Source organism: Macaca fascicularis, chromosome 8, assembly GCF_037993035.2.
Source record: "Macaca fascicularis isolate 582-1 chromosome 8, T2T-MFA8v1.1".
NCBI lineage: Eukaryota > Metazoa > Chordata > Mammalia > Primates > Cercopithecidae > Macaca > Macaca fascicularis.
The window spans coordinates 48,325,559-48,342,333 of record NC_088382.1 but is presented as its reverse complement, the minus strand read 5'-3'; positions in this window follow the sequence as shown (position 1 = coordinate 48,342,333).

The window sequence follows — 16,775 nt, the reverse complement described above, 5'->3', positions numbered from 1 at the left end:
ATATTTGGAAGCCCATAGAGGGCTATGGTGAAAAGGAAATATCCTCAGATGAAATCTGGAAAGAAGCTTTCTGAGAAACTGCTTAGTGTTCTCTTCATTCATCTCACAGAGTTACATCTCTATTTCGTGGATCTCTTTGCTAGCCTTATTTCTGTGGAATCTGAGAACAGATATTTCCGATCGTTTGAAGACTCTAGGGCCAAAGGAAATATCCTCCGATAACAAAGAGAAAGAAGCTTTCTGAGAAACTTCTTTGTGTTCTGTGAAATCATCTCACAGAGTTACAGCTTTCCCCTCAAGAAGCCTTTCGCAAAGACAGTTCTTGTGGAATTGACAAAGTTATATTTGGAAGCCCATAGAGGGCTATGGTTAAAAGGAAATATCCACAGATGAAATCTGGAAAGAAGCTTTCTGAGAAACTGCTAAGTGTTCTCTTCATTCATCTCACAGACTTACATCTGTATTTCGTGGATCTCTTTGCTAGCCTTATTTCTGTGGAATCTGAGAACAGATAATCAGATCCTTTTGAAGACTATAGGGCCAAAGGAAATATCCTCCGATAACAAAGAGAAAGAAGCTTTCTGAGAAACTTCTTTGTGTTTTGTGAAATCATCTCACAGAGTCACAGCTTTCCCCTCAAGAAGCCTTTCGCTAAGACAGTTCTTGTGGAATTGGCAAAGTGATATTTGGAAGTCCATAGAGGGCTATGGTGAAAAAGGAAATATCCTCAGATGAAATCTGGAAAGAAGCTTTCTGAGAAACTGCTCTGTGATGTGTGACTTCCACTCACAGAGTTACATCTGTATTTCGTTGATCACTTTGCTAGCCATATTTCTGTGGAATCTGAGAACAGATATTTCGGATCCCTGAAGAATATAGGGCCAAAGGAAATATCCTCTGATAACAAAGAGAAAGAAGCTTTCTGAGAAACTTCTTTGTATTCTGTGAAATCATCTCACAGAGTTACAGCTTTCCCCTCAAGAAGCCTTTCGCTAAGACAGTTCTTGTGGAATTGGCAAAGTGATATTTGGAATCCCATAGAGGGCTATGGTGAAAAAGGAAATATCCTCAGATAAAATCTGGAAAGAAGCTTTCTGAGAAACTGCTTACAGTTCTGTTCATTCATCTAACAGAGTTACATCTGTATTTCGTGGATCTCTTTGCTAGCCTTATTTCTGTGGAATCTGAGAACAGATATTTCCGATCGTTTGAAGACTCTAGGGCCAAAGGAAATATCCTCCGATAACAAAGAGAAAGAAGCTTTCTGAGAAACTTCTTTGTGTTCTGTGAAATCATCTCACAGAGTTACAGCTTTCCCCTCAAGAAGCCTTTCGCAAAGACAGTTCTTGTGGAATTGACAAAGTGATATTTGGAAGCCCATAGATGGCTATGGTTAAAAGGAAATATCCACAGATGAAATCTGGAAAGAAGCTTTCTGAGAAACTGCTAAGTGTTCTCTTCATTCATCTCACAGAGTTACATCTGTATTTCGTGGATCTCTTTGCTAGCCTTATTTCTGTGGAATCTGAGAACAGATATTTAGGATCCCTTTGAAGACTATAGGTCCAAAGGAAATATCCTCTGATAACAAAGAGAAAGAAGCTTTCTGAGAAACTTCATTGTGTTCTGTGAAATCATCTCACAGAGTTACAGCTTTCCCCTCAAGAAGCCTTTCGCTAAGACAGTTCTTGTGGAATTGACAAAGTGATATTTGGAAGCCCATAGAGGGCTATGGTGAAAAGGAAATATCCTCAGATGAAATCTGGAAAGAAGCTTTCTGAGAAACTGCTTAGTGTCCTCTTCATTCATCTCACAGAGTTACATCTGTATTTCGTGGATCTCTTTGCTAGCCTTATTTCTGTGGAATCTGAGAACAGATAATCAGATCCTTTTGAAGACTATAGGGCCAAAGGAAATATCCTCCGATAACAAAGAGAAAGAAGCTTTCTGAGAAACTTCTTTGTGTTTTGTGAAATCATCTCACAGAGTTACAGCTTTTCCCTCAAGAAGCCTTTCGCTAAGACAGTTCTTGTGGAATTGGCAAAGTGATATTTGGAAGCCCATAGAGGGCTATGTTGAAAAAGGAAATATCCTCAGATGAAATTTGGAAAGAAGCTTTCTGAGAAACTGCTCTGTGACGTGTGACTTCCACTCACAGAGTTACATCTGTATTTCGTGGATCTCTTTGCTAGCCTTCTTTCTGAGGAATCTGAGAACAGATATTTCGGATCCCTTTGAAGACTATAGGGCCAAAGGAAATATCCTAAGATAACAAAGAGAAAGAAACTTTCTGAGAAACTTCTTTGTGTTCTGTGAAATCATCTCACAGAGTTACAGCTTTCCCCTCAAGAAGCCTTTCGGTAAGACAGTTCTTGTGGAATTGGCAAAGTGATATTTGGAAGCCCTTTGTGGGCTATGGTGAAAAAGGAAATATCCTCAGATGAAATCTGGAAAGAAGTTTTCTGAGAAAATGCTTAGTGTTCTGTTAATTCATCTCACAGTGTTACATCTGTATTTCGTGGATCTCTTTGCTAGCCTTACTTCTGTGGAATCTGAGAACAGATATTTCGGATCCCTTTGAAGACTATAGGGCTATAGGAAATATCCTCCGATATCAAAGAGAAAGAACCTTTCTGAGAAACTTCTTTGTGTTCTGTGAAATCATCTCACAGAGTTACAGCTTTCCCCTCAAGAAGCCTTTCGCTAAGACAGTTCTTGTGGAATTGGCAAAGTGATATTTGGAAGCCCATAGAGGGCTACGGTGAAAAAGGAAATATCCTCAGATGAAATCTGGAAAGAAGCTTTCTGAGAAACTGCTCTGTGATGTGTGACTTCCACTCACAGAGTTACATCTGTATTTCGTGGATCTCTTTCCTAGCCTTATTTCTGTGAAATCTGAGAACAGATATTTCGGATCCCTTTGAAGACTATAGGGCCAAAGGAAATATCCTCCGATAACAAAGAGAAAGAAGCTTTCTGAGAAACTTCTTTGTGTTTTGTGAAATCATCTCACAGAGTTACAGCTTTCCCCTCAAGAAGCCTTTCGCTAAGACAGTTCTAGTGGAATTGGCAAAGTGATATTTGGAAGCCCAAAGAGGGCTACGGTGAAAAAGGAAATATCCTCAGATGAAATCTGGAAAGAAACTTTCTGAGAAACTGCTCTGTGATATGTGACTTCCACTCACAGAGTTACATCTGTATTTCGTGGATCTCTTTGCTAGCCTTATTTCTGTGGAATCTGAGAACAGATATTTAGGATCCCTTTGAAGACTATAGGTCCAAAGGAAATATCCTCCGATAACAAAGAGAAAGAAGCTTTCTGAGAAACTTCTTTGTGTTCTGTGAAATCATCTCACAGAGTTACAGCTTTCCCCTCAAGAAGCCTTTCGCTAAGACAGTTCTAGTGGAATTGGCAAAGTGATATTTGGAAGCCCCTAGATTGCTACGGTGAAAAAGGAAATATCTTCAGAAGAAATCTGGAAAGAAACTTTCTGAGAAACTGCTCTGTGATGTGTGACTTCCACTCACACAGTTACATCTGTATTTCGTGGATCTCTTTGCTAGCCTTATTTCTGTGGAATCCGAGAACAGATATTTAGGATCCCTTTGAAGACTATAGGTCCAAAGGAAATATCCTCCGATAACAAAGAGAAAGAAGCTTTCTGAGAAACTTCTTTGTGTTCTGTGAAATCATCTCACAGAGTTACAGCTTTCCCCTCAAGAAGCCTTTCGCTACGTCAGTTCTTGTGGAATTGACAAAGTGATATTTGGAAGCCCATAGAGGGCTATGGTGAAAAGGAAATATCCTCAGATGAAATCTGGAAAGAAGTTTTCTGAGAAACTGCTTAGTGTTCTCTTCGTTAATCTCACAGACTTACATCTGTATTTCGTGGATCTCTTTGCTAGCCTTATTTCTGTGGAATCTGAGAACAGATAATCAGATCCTTTTGAAGACTATAGGGCCAAAGGAAATATCCTCCGATAACAAAGAGAAAGAAGCTTTCTGAGAAACTTCTTTGTGTTTTGTGAAATCATCTCACAGAGTTACAGCTTTCCCCTCAAGAAGCCTTTCGCTAAGACAGTTCTTGTGGAATTGGCAAAGTGATATTTGGAAGCCCCTAGAGGGCTATGTTGAAAAAGGAAATATCCTCAGATGAAATTTGGAAAGAAGTTTTCTTAGAAACTGCTCTGTGACGTGTGACTTCCACTCACAGAGTTACATATGTATTTCGTGGATCTCTTTGCTAGCCTTATTTCTGTGGAATCTGAGAACAGAAATTTGGATCCCTTTGAAGACTATAGGGACAAAGGAAATATCCTCCGATAACAAAGAGAAAGAAACTTTCTGAGAAACTTCTTTGTGTTCTGTGAAATCATCTCACAGAGTTACAGCTTTCCCCTCAAGATGCCTTTCGCTAAGACAGTTCTTGTGGAATTGGCAAAGTGATATTTGGAAGCCCATAGAGGGCTATGGTGAAAAAGGAAATATCCTCAAACGAAATCTGGAAAGAAGCTTTCTGAGAAACTGCTCTGTGATGTGTGACTTCCACTCACAGAGTTACACCTGTATTTCGTGGATCTCTTTGCTAGCCTTATTTCTGTGGAGTCTGAGAACAGATATTTCGGAACGCTTTGAAGAGTATAGGGCCAAAGGAAATATCCTCCGATAACAAAGAGAAAGAAGCTTTCTGAGAAACTTCTTTGTGTATTGTGAAATCATCTCACAGAGTTACAGCTTTCCCCTCAAGAAGCCTTTCGCTAAGACAGTTCTTGTGGAATTGGCAAAGTGATATTTGGAAGCCCATAGAGGGCTATGGTGAAAAAGGAAATATCCTCAGATAAAATCTAGAAAGAAGCTTTCTGAGAAAATGCTTACAGTTCTGTTCATTCATCTCACAGAGTTACAACTGTATTTCGTGGATCTCTTTGCTAGCCTTATTTCTCTGGAATCTGAGAACAGATATTCAGATCACTTTAAAGACTATAGGGCCAAAGGAAATATCCTCCGATACCAAAGAGAAAGAACCTTTCTGAGAAACTTCTTTGTGTTCTGTGAAATCATCTCACTGAGTTACAGCTTTCCCCTCAGGAAGCCTTTTGCTAACAGAGTTCTCGTGGCATTGGCAAAGTGATATTTGGAAGCCCATAGAGGGCTACGGTGAAAAAGGAAATATCCTTCGATGAAATCTGGAAAAAAGCTTTCTGAGAAACTGCTCTGTGACGTGTGACTTCCACTCACAGAGTTACATCTGTATTTCTTGGATCTCTTTGCTTGCCTTATTTCTGTGGAATCTGAGAACAGATATTTCGGATCCCTTTGAAGACAATAGGGCCAAAGGAAATATCCTCCGATAACAAAGAGAAAGAATCTTTCTGAGGAACTTCTTTGTGTATTGTGAAATCATCTCACAGAGTTACAGCTTTCCCATCAAGAAGCCTTTCCTAAGACAGTTCTTGTGGAATTGGCAAAGTGATATTTGGAAGCCCATAGAGGGCTATGGTGAAAAAGGAAATATCCTCAGATGAAATCTGAAAGAAGCTTTCTGAGAAACTGCTCTGTGATGTGTGACTTCCACTCACAGAGTAACATCTGTATTTCGTGGATCTCTTTGCTAGCCCTATTTCTGTGGAATATGAGAAGACATATTTCGGATCCCTTTGAAGACAATAGGGCCAAAGGAAATATCCTCCGATAACAAAGAGAAAGAAGCTTTCTGAGAAACTTCTTTGTGTTCTGTGAAATCATCTCACAGAGTAACAGCTTTACCCTCAAGAAGTCTTTCGCTAAGACAGTTCTTGTGGAATTAGCAAAGTGATATTTGGAAGCCCATAGAGGGCTACGGTGAAAAAGGAAATATCCTCAGATGAAATCGGGAAAGAAGCTTTCTGAGGAACTGCTCTGTGATGTGTGACTTCCACTCACGGATTTACATCTGTATTTCGTGGATCTCTTTGCTAGCCTTATTTCTGTGGAATCTGAGAACAGATATTTCGTTTCCCGTTGAAGACTATAGGGCCATAGGAAATATCCTCCGATAACAAAGAGAAAGAATCTTACTGAGAAACTTCTTTGTGTTCTGTGAAATCATCTCACAGAGTTACAGCTTTCCCCTCAAGAAGCCTTTCACTAAGACAGTTCTTGTGGAATTGGCAAAGTGATATTTGGAAGCCCATAGAGTCTATGGTGAAAAAGGAAATATCCTCAGATGAAATCTGGAAAGAAGCTTTCTGAGAAACTACTTAGTGTTCTGTTCATTCACCTCACAGAGTTACTTCTGTATTTCGTGGATCACATTGCTAGCATTATTCCTGTGGAATCTGAGAACAGATATTCAGATCCCTTTGAAGACTAGGGCCAAAGGAAATATCCTCCGATAACAAAGAGAAAGAAGCTTTCTGAGAAACTACTTTGTGTTCTGTGAAATCATCTCACACAGTTACAGCTTTCCCCTCAAGAAGCCTTTCTCTAAGACAGTTCTTGTGGAATTGGCAAAGTGATATTTGGAAGCCCATAGAGGGCTATGGTGAAAAAGGAAATATCCTCAGATGAAATCTGGAAAGAAGCTTTCTGAGAAACTGCTCTGTGATGTGTGACTTCCACTCACAGAGTTACATCTGTATTTCGTGGATCTCTTTGCTAGCCCTATTTCTGTGGAATATGAGAAGACATATTTCGGATCCATTTGAAGACTATAGGGCCAAAGGAAATATCCTCCGATAACAAAGAGAAAGAAGCTTTCTGAGAAACTTCTTTGTGTTCTGTGAAATCATCTCACAGAGTAACAGCTTTCCCCTCAAGAAACCTTTCGCTAAGACAGTTCTTGTGGAATTGGCAAAGTGATATTTGGAAGCCCATAGAGGGCTATAGTGAAAAAGGAAATATCTTCAGATGAAATCGGAAAAGAAGCTTTCTGAGAAACTGCTTAGTGTTCTGTTCATTCATCTCAGAGAGTTACATCTGTATTTCGTTGATCTCTTTGCTAGCCTTCTGTCTGTGGAATCTGAGAACAGATATTTCGGATCCCTTTGAAGACTATAGGGCCAAAGGAAATATCCTCCGATAACAAAGAGAAAGAAGCTTTCTGAGAAACTACTTTGTGTCCTGTGAAATCATCTCACACAGTTACAGCTTTCCCCTCAAGAAGACTTTCACTAAGACAGTTCTTGTGGAATTGGCAAAGTGATATTTGGAAGCCCATAGAGGGCTATGGTGAAAAAGGAAATATCCTCAGAAGAAATCGGGAAAGAAGCTTTCTGAATAACTGCTCTGTGATGTGTGACTTCCACTCACAGAGTTATATCTGTATTTCGTGGATCTCTTTGCTAGCCTTATTTCTGTGGAATCTGAGAACAGATATTTCGGATCCCTTTGAAGTCTATAGGGCCAAAGGAAATATCCTCCGATAACAAAGAGAAAGAATCTTTCTGAGAAACTTCTTTGTGTTCTGTGAAATCATATAACAGAGTTAGAGCTTTCCCCTCAAGAAGCCTTTCGCTGAGACAGTTCGTGTGGAATTGGCAATGTGATATTTGGAAACCAATCGAGGGCTATGGTGAAAAAGGAAATATCCTCAGATGAAATCTGGAAGGAAGCTTTCTGAGAAACTGCTCTGTGATGTGTGACTTCCACTCACAGAGTTACATCTGTATTTCGTGGATCTCTTTGCTAGCCTTATTTCTGTGGAATCTGAGAACAGATATTTCGGATCCCTTTGAAGTATATACGGCCAAAGGAAATATCCTCCGATAACAAAGAGAAAGAAGCTTTCTGAGAAACTTCTTTGTATTCTGTGAAATCATCTCACAGAGTTACAGCTTTCCCCTCAAGAAGCCTTTCGCTAAGACAGTTCTTGTGGAATTGGCAAAGTGATATTTGGAATCCCATAGAGGGCTATGGTGAAAAAGGAAATATCCTCACATAAAATCTGGAAAGAAGCTTTCTGAGAAACTGCTTACAGTTCTGTTCATTCATCTAACAGAGTTACATCAGTATTTCGTGGATCTCTTTGCTAGCCTTATTTCTGTGGAATCTGAGAACAGATATTTCCGATCGTTTGAAGACTCTAGGGCCAAAGGAAATATCCTCCGATAACAAAGAGAAAGAAGCTTTCTGAGAAACTTCTTTGTGTTCTGTGAAATCATCTCACAGAGTTACAGCTTTCACCTCAAGAAGCCTTTCGCTAAGACAGTTCTTGTGGAATTGGCAAAGTGATATTTGGAAGCCCATAGAGGGCTCCGGTGAAAAAGGAAATATCCTCAGATGAAATCCGGAAAGAAACTTTCTGAGAAACTGCTCTGTGATGTGTGACTTCCACTCACAGAGTTACATCTGTATTTCGTGGATCTCTTTGCTAGCCTTATTTCTGTGGAATCTGAGAACAGATATTTAGGATCCCTTTGAAGTATATACGGCCAAAGGAAATATCCTCCGATAACAAAGAGAAAGAAGCTTTCTGAGAAACTTCTTTGTATTCTGTGAAATCATCTCACAGAGTTAGAGCTTTCCCCTCAAGAAGCCTCTCGCTAAGACAGTTCTTGTGGAATTGGCAAAGTGATATTTGGAATCCCATAGAGGGCTATGGGGAAAAAGGAAATATCCTCAGATGAAATCTGGAAAGAAGCTTTCTGAGAAACTGCTTACAGTTCTCTCCATTCATCTAACAGAGTTACATCTCTATTTCGTGGATCTCTTTGCTAGCATTATTTCTGTGGAATCTGAGAACAGATATTTCCGATCCCTTTGAAGACTATAGGGCCAAAGGAAATATCCTCCGATAACAAAGAGAAAGAAGCTTTCTGAGAAACTTCTTTGTGTTCTTTGAAATCATCTCACAGAGTTACAGCTTTCCCCTCAAGAAGCCTTTCGGTTAGACAGTTCTTGTGGAATTGGCAAAGGGATATTTCGAAGCCCATAGAGGGCTACGGTGAAAAAGGAAATATCCTCAGATGAAATCTGGAAAGAAACTTTCTGAGAAACTGCTCTGTGATGTGTGACTTCCACTCACAGAGTTACATCTGTATTTCGTGGATCTCTTTGCTAGCCTTATTTCTGTGGTATCTGAGAACAGATATTTAGGATCCCTTTGAAGACTATAGGTCCAAAGGAAATATCCTCCGATAACAAAGAGAAAGAAGCGTTCTGAGAAACTTCTTTGTGTTCTGTGAAATCATCTCACAGAGTTACAGCTTTCCCCTCAAGAAGCCTTTCGCTAAGACAGTTCTTGTGGAATTGACAAAGTGATATTTGGAAGCCCATAGAGGGCTATGGTGAAAAGGAAATATCCTCAGATGAAATCTGGAAAGAGGCTTTCTGAGAAACTGCTTAGTGTTCTCTTCATTCATCTCACAGAGTTACATCTGTATTTCGTGGATCTCTTTGCTAGCCTTATTTCTGTGGAATCTGAGAACAGATAATCAGATCCTTTTGAAGACTATAGGGCCAAAGGAAATATCCTCCGATAACAAAGAGAAAGAAGCTTTCTGAGAAGCTTCTTTGTGTTTTGTGAAATCATCTCACAGAGTTACAGCTTTCCCCTCAAGAAGCTTTTCGCTAAGACAGTTCTTGTGGAATTGACAAAGTGATATTTGGAAGCCCATAGAGGGCTACGGTGAAAAAGGAAATATCCTCAGATGAAATTTGGAAAGAAGCTTTCTGAGAAACTGCTCTGTGACGTGTGACTTCCACTCACAGAGTTACATCTGTATTTCGTGGATCCCTTTGCTAGCCTTATTTCTGTGGAATCTGAGAACAGATATTTCGGATCCCTTTGAAGACTATAGGGCCAAAGGAAATATCCTCCGATAACAAAGAGGAAGAAGCTTTCTGAGAAACTTCTTTGTGTTCTGTGAAATCATCTCACGGAGTTACAGCTTTCCCCTCAAGAAGCCTTTCGCTAAGACAGTTCTTGTGGAATTGGCAAAGTGATATTTGGAAGCCCATAGAGGGCTATGGTGAAAAAGGAAATATCCTCAGATGAAATCTGGAAAGAAGTTTTCTGAGAAAATGCTTAGTGTTCTGTTAATTCATCTCACAGAGTTACATCTGTATTTCGTGGATCTCTTTGCTAGCCTTATTTCTGTGGAATCTGAGAACAGATATTTCCGATCCCTTTGAAGACTATAGGGCCATAGGAAATATCCTCTGATAACAAAGAGAAAGAAGCTTTGTGAGAAACTTCTTTGTGTTCTGTGAAATCATCTCACAGAGTTACAGCTTTCCCCTCAAGAAGCCTTTCGCTAAGACAGTTCTTGTGGAATTGGCAAAGTGATATTTGGAAGCCCATAGAGGGCTACGGTGAAAAGGGAAATATCCTCAGATGAAATCTGGAAAGAAGCTTTCTGACAAACTGCTCTGTGATGTGTGACTTCCACTCACAGAGTTACATCTGTATTTCGTGGATCTCTTTGCTAGCCTTATTTCTCTGGAATCTGAGAACAGATATTTCCGATCCCTTTGAAGACTATAGGGCCAAAGGAAATATCCTCCGATAACAAAGAGAAAGAAGCTTTCTGAGAAACTTCTTTGTGTTCTGTGAAATCATCTCACAGAGTTACAGGTTTCCCCTCAAGAAGCCTTTCGCTAAGACGGTTCTTGTGGAATTGTCAAAGTGATATTTGGAAGCCCATAGAGGGCTATGGTGAAAAAGGAAATATCCTCAGATGAAATCTGGAAAGGAGCTTTCTGAGAAACTGCTCTGTGATGTGTGACTTCCACTCACAGGGTTACATCTGTATTTCGTGGATCTCTTTGCTAGCCTTATTTCTGTGGAATCTGAGAACAGATATTTCGGATCCCTTTTAAGACTATAGGGCCAAAGGAAATATCCTCCGATAACAAAGAGAAAGAAGCTTTCTGAGAAACTTCTTTGTGTTCTGTGAAATCATCTCACAGAGTTACAGGTTTCCCCTCAAGAAGCCTTTCGCTAAGACAGTTCTTGTGGAATTGGCAAAGTGATATATGGAAGCCCATAGAGGGCTATGGTGAAAAAGGAAATATCCTCAGATGAAATCTGGAAAGAAGCTTTCTGAGAAACTGTTCTGTGACGTGTGACTTCCACTCACAGAGTTACATCTGTATTTCGTGGATCTCTTTGCTAGCCTTATTTCTGTGGAATCTGAGAACAGATATTTCCGATCCCTTTGAAGACTATAGGGCCATAGGAAATATCCTCCGATAACAAAGAGAAAGAAGCTTTCTGAGAAACTTCTTTGTGTTCTGTGAAATCATCTCACAGAGTTACAGCTTTCCCCTCAAGAAGCCTTTCGCTAAGACAGTTCTTGTGGAATTGGCAAAGTGATATTTGGAAGCCCATGGAAGGCTACGGTGAAAAAGGAAATATCCTCAGATGAAATCTGGAAAGAAGCTTTCTGAGAAACTGCTCTGTGATGTGTGACTTCCACTCACAGAGTTACATCTGTATTTCGTGGATCTCTTTGCTAGCCTTATTTCTGTGGAATCTGAGAACAGATATTTCGGATCCCTTTGAAGACTATAGGGCCAAAGGAAATATCCTCCGATAACAAAGAGAAAGAAGCTTTCTGAGAAACTTCTTTGTGTTCTGTGAAATCATCTCACAGAGTAACAGCTTTCCCCTCAGGAAGCCTTTCGCTAAGACAGTTCTTGTGGAATTGGCAAAGTGATATTTGGAAGCCCATAGAGGGCTATGGTGAAAAGGAAATATCCTCAGATGAAATCTGGAAAGAAGCTTTCTGAGAAACTGCTTAGTGTTCTCTTCATTCATCTCACAGAGTTACATCTGTATTTCGTGGATCTCTTTGCTAGCCTTATTTCTGTGGAATCTGAGAACAGATAATCAGATCCTTTTGAAGACTATAGGGCCAAAGCAAATATCCTCCGATAACAAAGAGAAAGAAGCTTTCTGAGAAACTTCTTTGTGTTTTGTGAAATCATCTCACAGAGTTACAGCTTTCCCCTCAAGAAGCCTTTCGCTAAGACAGTTCTTGTGGAATTGACAAAGTGATATTTGGAAGCCCATAGAGGGCTACGGTGAAAAAGGAAATATCCTCAGATGAAATTTGGAAAGAAGCTTTCTGAGAAACTGCTCTGTGATGTGTGACTTCCACTCACAGAGTTACATCTGTATTTCATGGATCTCTTTGCTAGCCTTCTTTCTGAGGAATCTGAGAACAGATATTTAGGATCCCTTTGAAGACTATAGGTCCAAAGGAAATATCCTCTGATAACAAAGAGAAAGAAGCTTTCTGAGAAACTTCTTTGTGTTCTGTGAAATCATCTCACAGAGTTACAGCTTTCCCCTCAAGAAGCCTTTCGCTAAGACAGTTAGTGTGGAATTGACAAAGTGATATTTGGAAGCCCATAGAGGGCTATGGTGAAAAGGAAATATCCTCAGATGAAATCTGGAAAGAAGATTTCTGAGAAACTGCTTAGTGTTCTCTTCATTCATCTCACAGAGTTACATCTGTATTTCGTGGATCTCTTTGCTAGCCTTATTTCTGTGGAATCTAGGAACAGATATTTCGGATAACTTTGAAGACTATAGGGTCAAAGGAAAAATCCTCCGATAACAAAGAGGAAGAAGCTTTCTGAGAAACTTCTTTGTGTTCTGTGAAATCATCTCACGGAGTTACAGCTTTCCTTCAAGAAGCCTTTCGCTAAGACAGTTCTTGTGGAATTGGCAAAGTGATATTTGGAAGCCCATAGAGGGCTATGGTGAAAAAGGAAATATCCTCAGATGAAATCTGGAAAGAAGCTTTCTGAGAAACTGCTTACAGTTCTCTCCTTTCATCTAACAGAGTTACATCTCTATTTCGTGGATCTCTTTGCTAGCATTATTTCTGTGGAATCTGAGAACAGATATTTCCGATCCCTTTGAAGACTATAGGGCCAAAGGAAATATCCTCCGATAACAAAGAGAAAGAAGCTTTCTGAGAAACTTCTTTGTGTTCTGTGAAATCATGTCACAGAGTTACAGCTTTCCCCTCAAGCAGCCTTTCGGTTAGACAGTTCTTGTGGAATTGGCAAAGGGATATTTGGAAGCCCATAGAGGGCTACGGTGAAAAAGGAAATATCCTCAGATGAAATCTGGAAAGAAACTTTCTGAGAAACTGCTCTGTGATGTGTGACTTCCACTCACAGAGTTACATCTGTATTTCGTGGATCTCTTTGCTAGCCTTATTTCTGTGGTATCTGAGAACAGATATTTAGGATCCCTTTGAAGGCTATAGGTCCAAAGGAAATAGCCTCCGATAACAAAGAGAAAGAAGCGTTCTGAGAAACTTCTTTGTGTTCTGTGAAATCATCTCACAGAGTTACAGCTTTCCCCTCAAGAAGCCTTTCGCTAAGACAGTTCTTGTGGAATTGACAAAGTGATATTTGGATGCCCATAGAGGGCTATGGTGAAAAGGAAATATCCTCAGATGAAATCTGGAAAGAAGCTTTCTGAGAAACTGCTTAGTGTTCTCTTCATTCATTTCACAGAGTTACATCTGTATTTCGTGGATCTCTTTGCTAGCCTTATTTCTGTGGAATCTGAGAACAGATAATCAGATCCTTTTGAAGACTATAGGGCCAAAGGAAATATCCTCCGATAACAAAGAGAAAGAAGCTTTCTGAGAAACTTCTTTGTGTTTTGTGAAATCATCTCACAGAGTTACAGCTTTCCCCTCAAGAAGCCTTTCGCTAAGACAGTTCTTGTGGAATTGGCAAAGTGATATTTGGAAGCCCATTGAGGGCTACGGTGAAAAAGGAAATATCCTCAGATGAAATTTGGAAAGAAGCTTTCTGAGAAACTGCTCTGTGACGTGTGACTTCCACTCACAGAGTTACATCTGTATTTCGTGGATCCCTTTGCTAGCCTTATTTCTGTGGAATCTGAGAACAGATATTTCGGATCCCTTTGAAGACTATAGGGCCAAAGGAAAAATCCTCCGATAACAAAGAGGAAGAAGCTTTCTGAGAAACTTCTTTGTGTTCTGTGAAATCATCTCACGGAGTTACAGCTTTCCCCTCAAGAAGCCTTTCCCTAAGACAGTTCTTGTGGAATTGGCAAAGAGATATTTGGAAGCCCATAGAGGGCTATGGTGAAAAAGGAAATATCCTCAGATGAAATCTGGAAAGAAGTTTTCTGAGAAAATGCTTAGTGTTCTGTTAATTCATCTCACAGAGTTACATCTGTATTTCGTAGATCTCTTTGCTAGCCTTATTTCTGTGGAATCTGAGAACAGATATTTCCGATCCCTTTGAAGACTATAGGGCCAAAGGAAATATCCTCCGATAACAAAGAGAAAGAAGCTTTCTGAGAAACTTCTTTGTGTTCTGTGAAATCATCTCACAGAGTAACAGCTTTCCCCTCAAGAAACCTTTCGCTAAGACAGTTCTTGTGGAATTGGCAAAGTGATATTTGGAAGCCCATAGAGGGCTATAGTGAAAAAGGAAATATCTTCAGATGAAATCGGAAAAGAAGCTTTCTGAGAAACTGCTTAGTGTTCTGTTCATTCATCTCAGAGAGTTACATCTGTATTTCGTTGATCTCTTTGCTAGCCTTCTGTCTGTGGAATCTGAGAACAGATATTTCGGATCCCTTTGAAGACTATAGGGCCAAAGGAAATATCCTCCGATAACAAAGAGAAAGAAGCTTTCTGAGAAACTACTTTGTGTCCTGTGAAATCATCTCACACAGTTACAGCTTTCCCCTCAAGAAGACTTTCACTAAGACAGTTCTTGTGGAATTGGCAAAGTGATATTTGGAAGCCCATAGAGGGCTATGGTGAAAAAGGAAATATCCTCAGAAGAAATCGGGAAAGAAGCTTTCTGAATAACTGCTCTGTGATGTGTGACTTCCACTCACAGAGTTATATCTGTATTTCGTGGATCTCTTTGCTAGCCTTATTTCTGTGGAATCTGAGAACAGATATTTCGGATCCCTTTGAAGTCTATAGGGCCAAAGGAAATATCCTCCGATAACAAAGAGAAAGAATCTTTCTGAGAAACTTCTTTGTGTTCTGTGAAATCATATAACAGAGTTAGAGCTTTCCCCTCAAGAAGCCTTTCGCTGAGACAGTTCGTGTGGAATTGGCAATGTGATATTTGGAAACCAATCGAGGGCTATGGTGAAAAAGGAAATATCCTCAGATGAAATCTGGAAGGAAGCTTTCTGAGAAACTGCTCTGTGATGTGTGACTTCCACTCACAGAGTTACATCTGTATTTCGTGGATCTCTTTGCTAGCCTTATTTCTGTGGAATCTGAGAACAGATATTTCGGATCCCTTTGAAGTATATACGGCCAAAGGAAATATCCTCCGATAACAAAGAGAAAGAAGCTTTCTGAGAAACTTCTTTGTATTCTGTGAAATCATCTCACAGAGTTACAGCTTTCCCCTCAAGAAGCCTTTCGCTAAGACAGTTCTTGTGGAATTGGCAAAGTGATATTTGGAATCCCATAGAGGGCTATGGTGAAAAAGGAAATATCCTCACATAAAATCTGGAAAGAAGCTTTCTGAGAAACTGCTTACAGTTCTGTTCATTCATCTAACAGAGTTACATCAGTATTTCGTGGATCTCTTTGCTAGCCTTATTTCTGTGGAATCTGAGAACAGATATTTCCGATCGTTTGAAGACTCTAGGGCCAAAGGAAATATCCTCCGATAACAAAGAGAAAGAAGCTTTCTGAGAAACTTCTTTGTGTTCTGTGAAATCATCTCACAGAGTTACAGCTTTCACCTCAAGAAGCCTTTCGCTAAGACAGTTCTTGTGGAATTGGCAAAGTGATATTTGGAAGCCCATAGAGGGCTCCGGTGAAAAAGGAAATATCCTCAGATGAAATCCGGAAAGAAACTTTCTGAGAAACTGCTCTGTGATGTGTGACTTCCACTCACAGAGTTACATCTGTATTTCGTGGATCTCTTTGCTAGCCTTATTTCTGTGGAATCTGAGAACAGATATTTAGGATCCCTTTGAAGTATATACGGCCAAAGGAAATATCCTCCGATAACAAAGAGAAAGAAGCTTTCTGAGAAACTTCTTTGTATTCTGTGAAATCATCTCACAGAGTTAGAGCTTTCCCCTCAAGAAGCCTCTCGCTAAGACAGTTCTTGTGGAATTGGCAAAGTGATATTTGGAATCCCATAGAGGGCTATGGGGAAAAAGGAAATATCCTCAGATGAAATCTGGAAAGAAGCTTTCTGAGAAACTGCTTACAGTTCTCTCCATTCATCTAACAGAGTTACATCTCTATTTCGTGGATCTCTTTGCTAGCATTATTTCTGTGGAATCTGAGAACAGATATTTCCGATCCCTTTGAAGACTATAGGGCCAAAGGAAATATCCTCCGATAACAAAGAGAAAGAAGCTTTCTGAGAAACTTCTTTGTGTTCTTTGAAATCATCTCACAGAGTTACAGCTTTCCCCTCAAGAAGCCTTTCGGTTAGACAGTTCTTGTGGAATTGGCAAAGGGATATTTCGAAGCCCATAGAGGGCTACGGTGAAAAAGGAAATATCCTCAGATGAAATCTGGAAAGAAACTTTCTGAGAAACTGCTCTGTGATGTGTGACTTCCACTCACAGAGTTACATCTGTATTTCGTGGATCTCTTTGCTAGCCTTATTTCTGTGGTATCTGAGAACAGATATTTAGGATCCCTTTGAAGACTATAGGTCCAAAGGAAATATCCTCCGATAACAAAGAGAAAGAAGCGTTCTGAGAAACTTCTTTGTGTTCTGTGAAATCATCTCACAGAGTTACAGCTTTCCCCTCAAGAAGCCTTTCGCTAAGACAGTTCTTGTGGAATTGACAAAG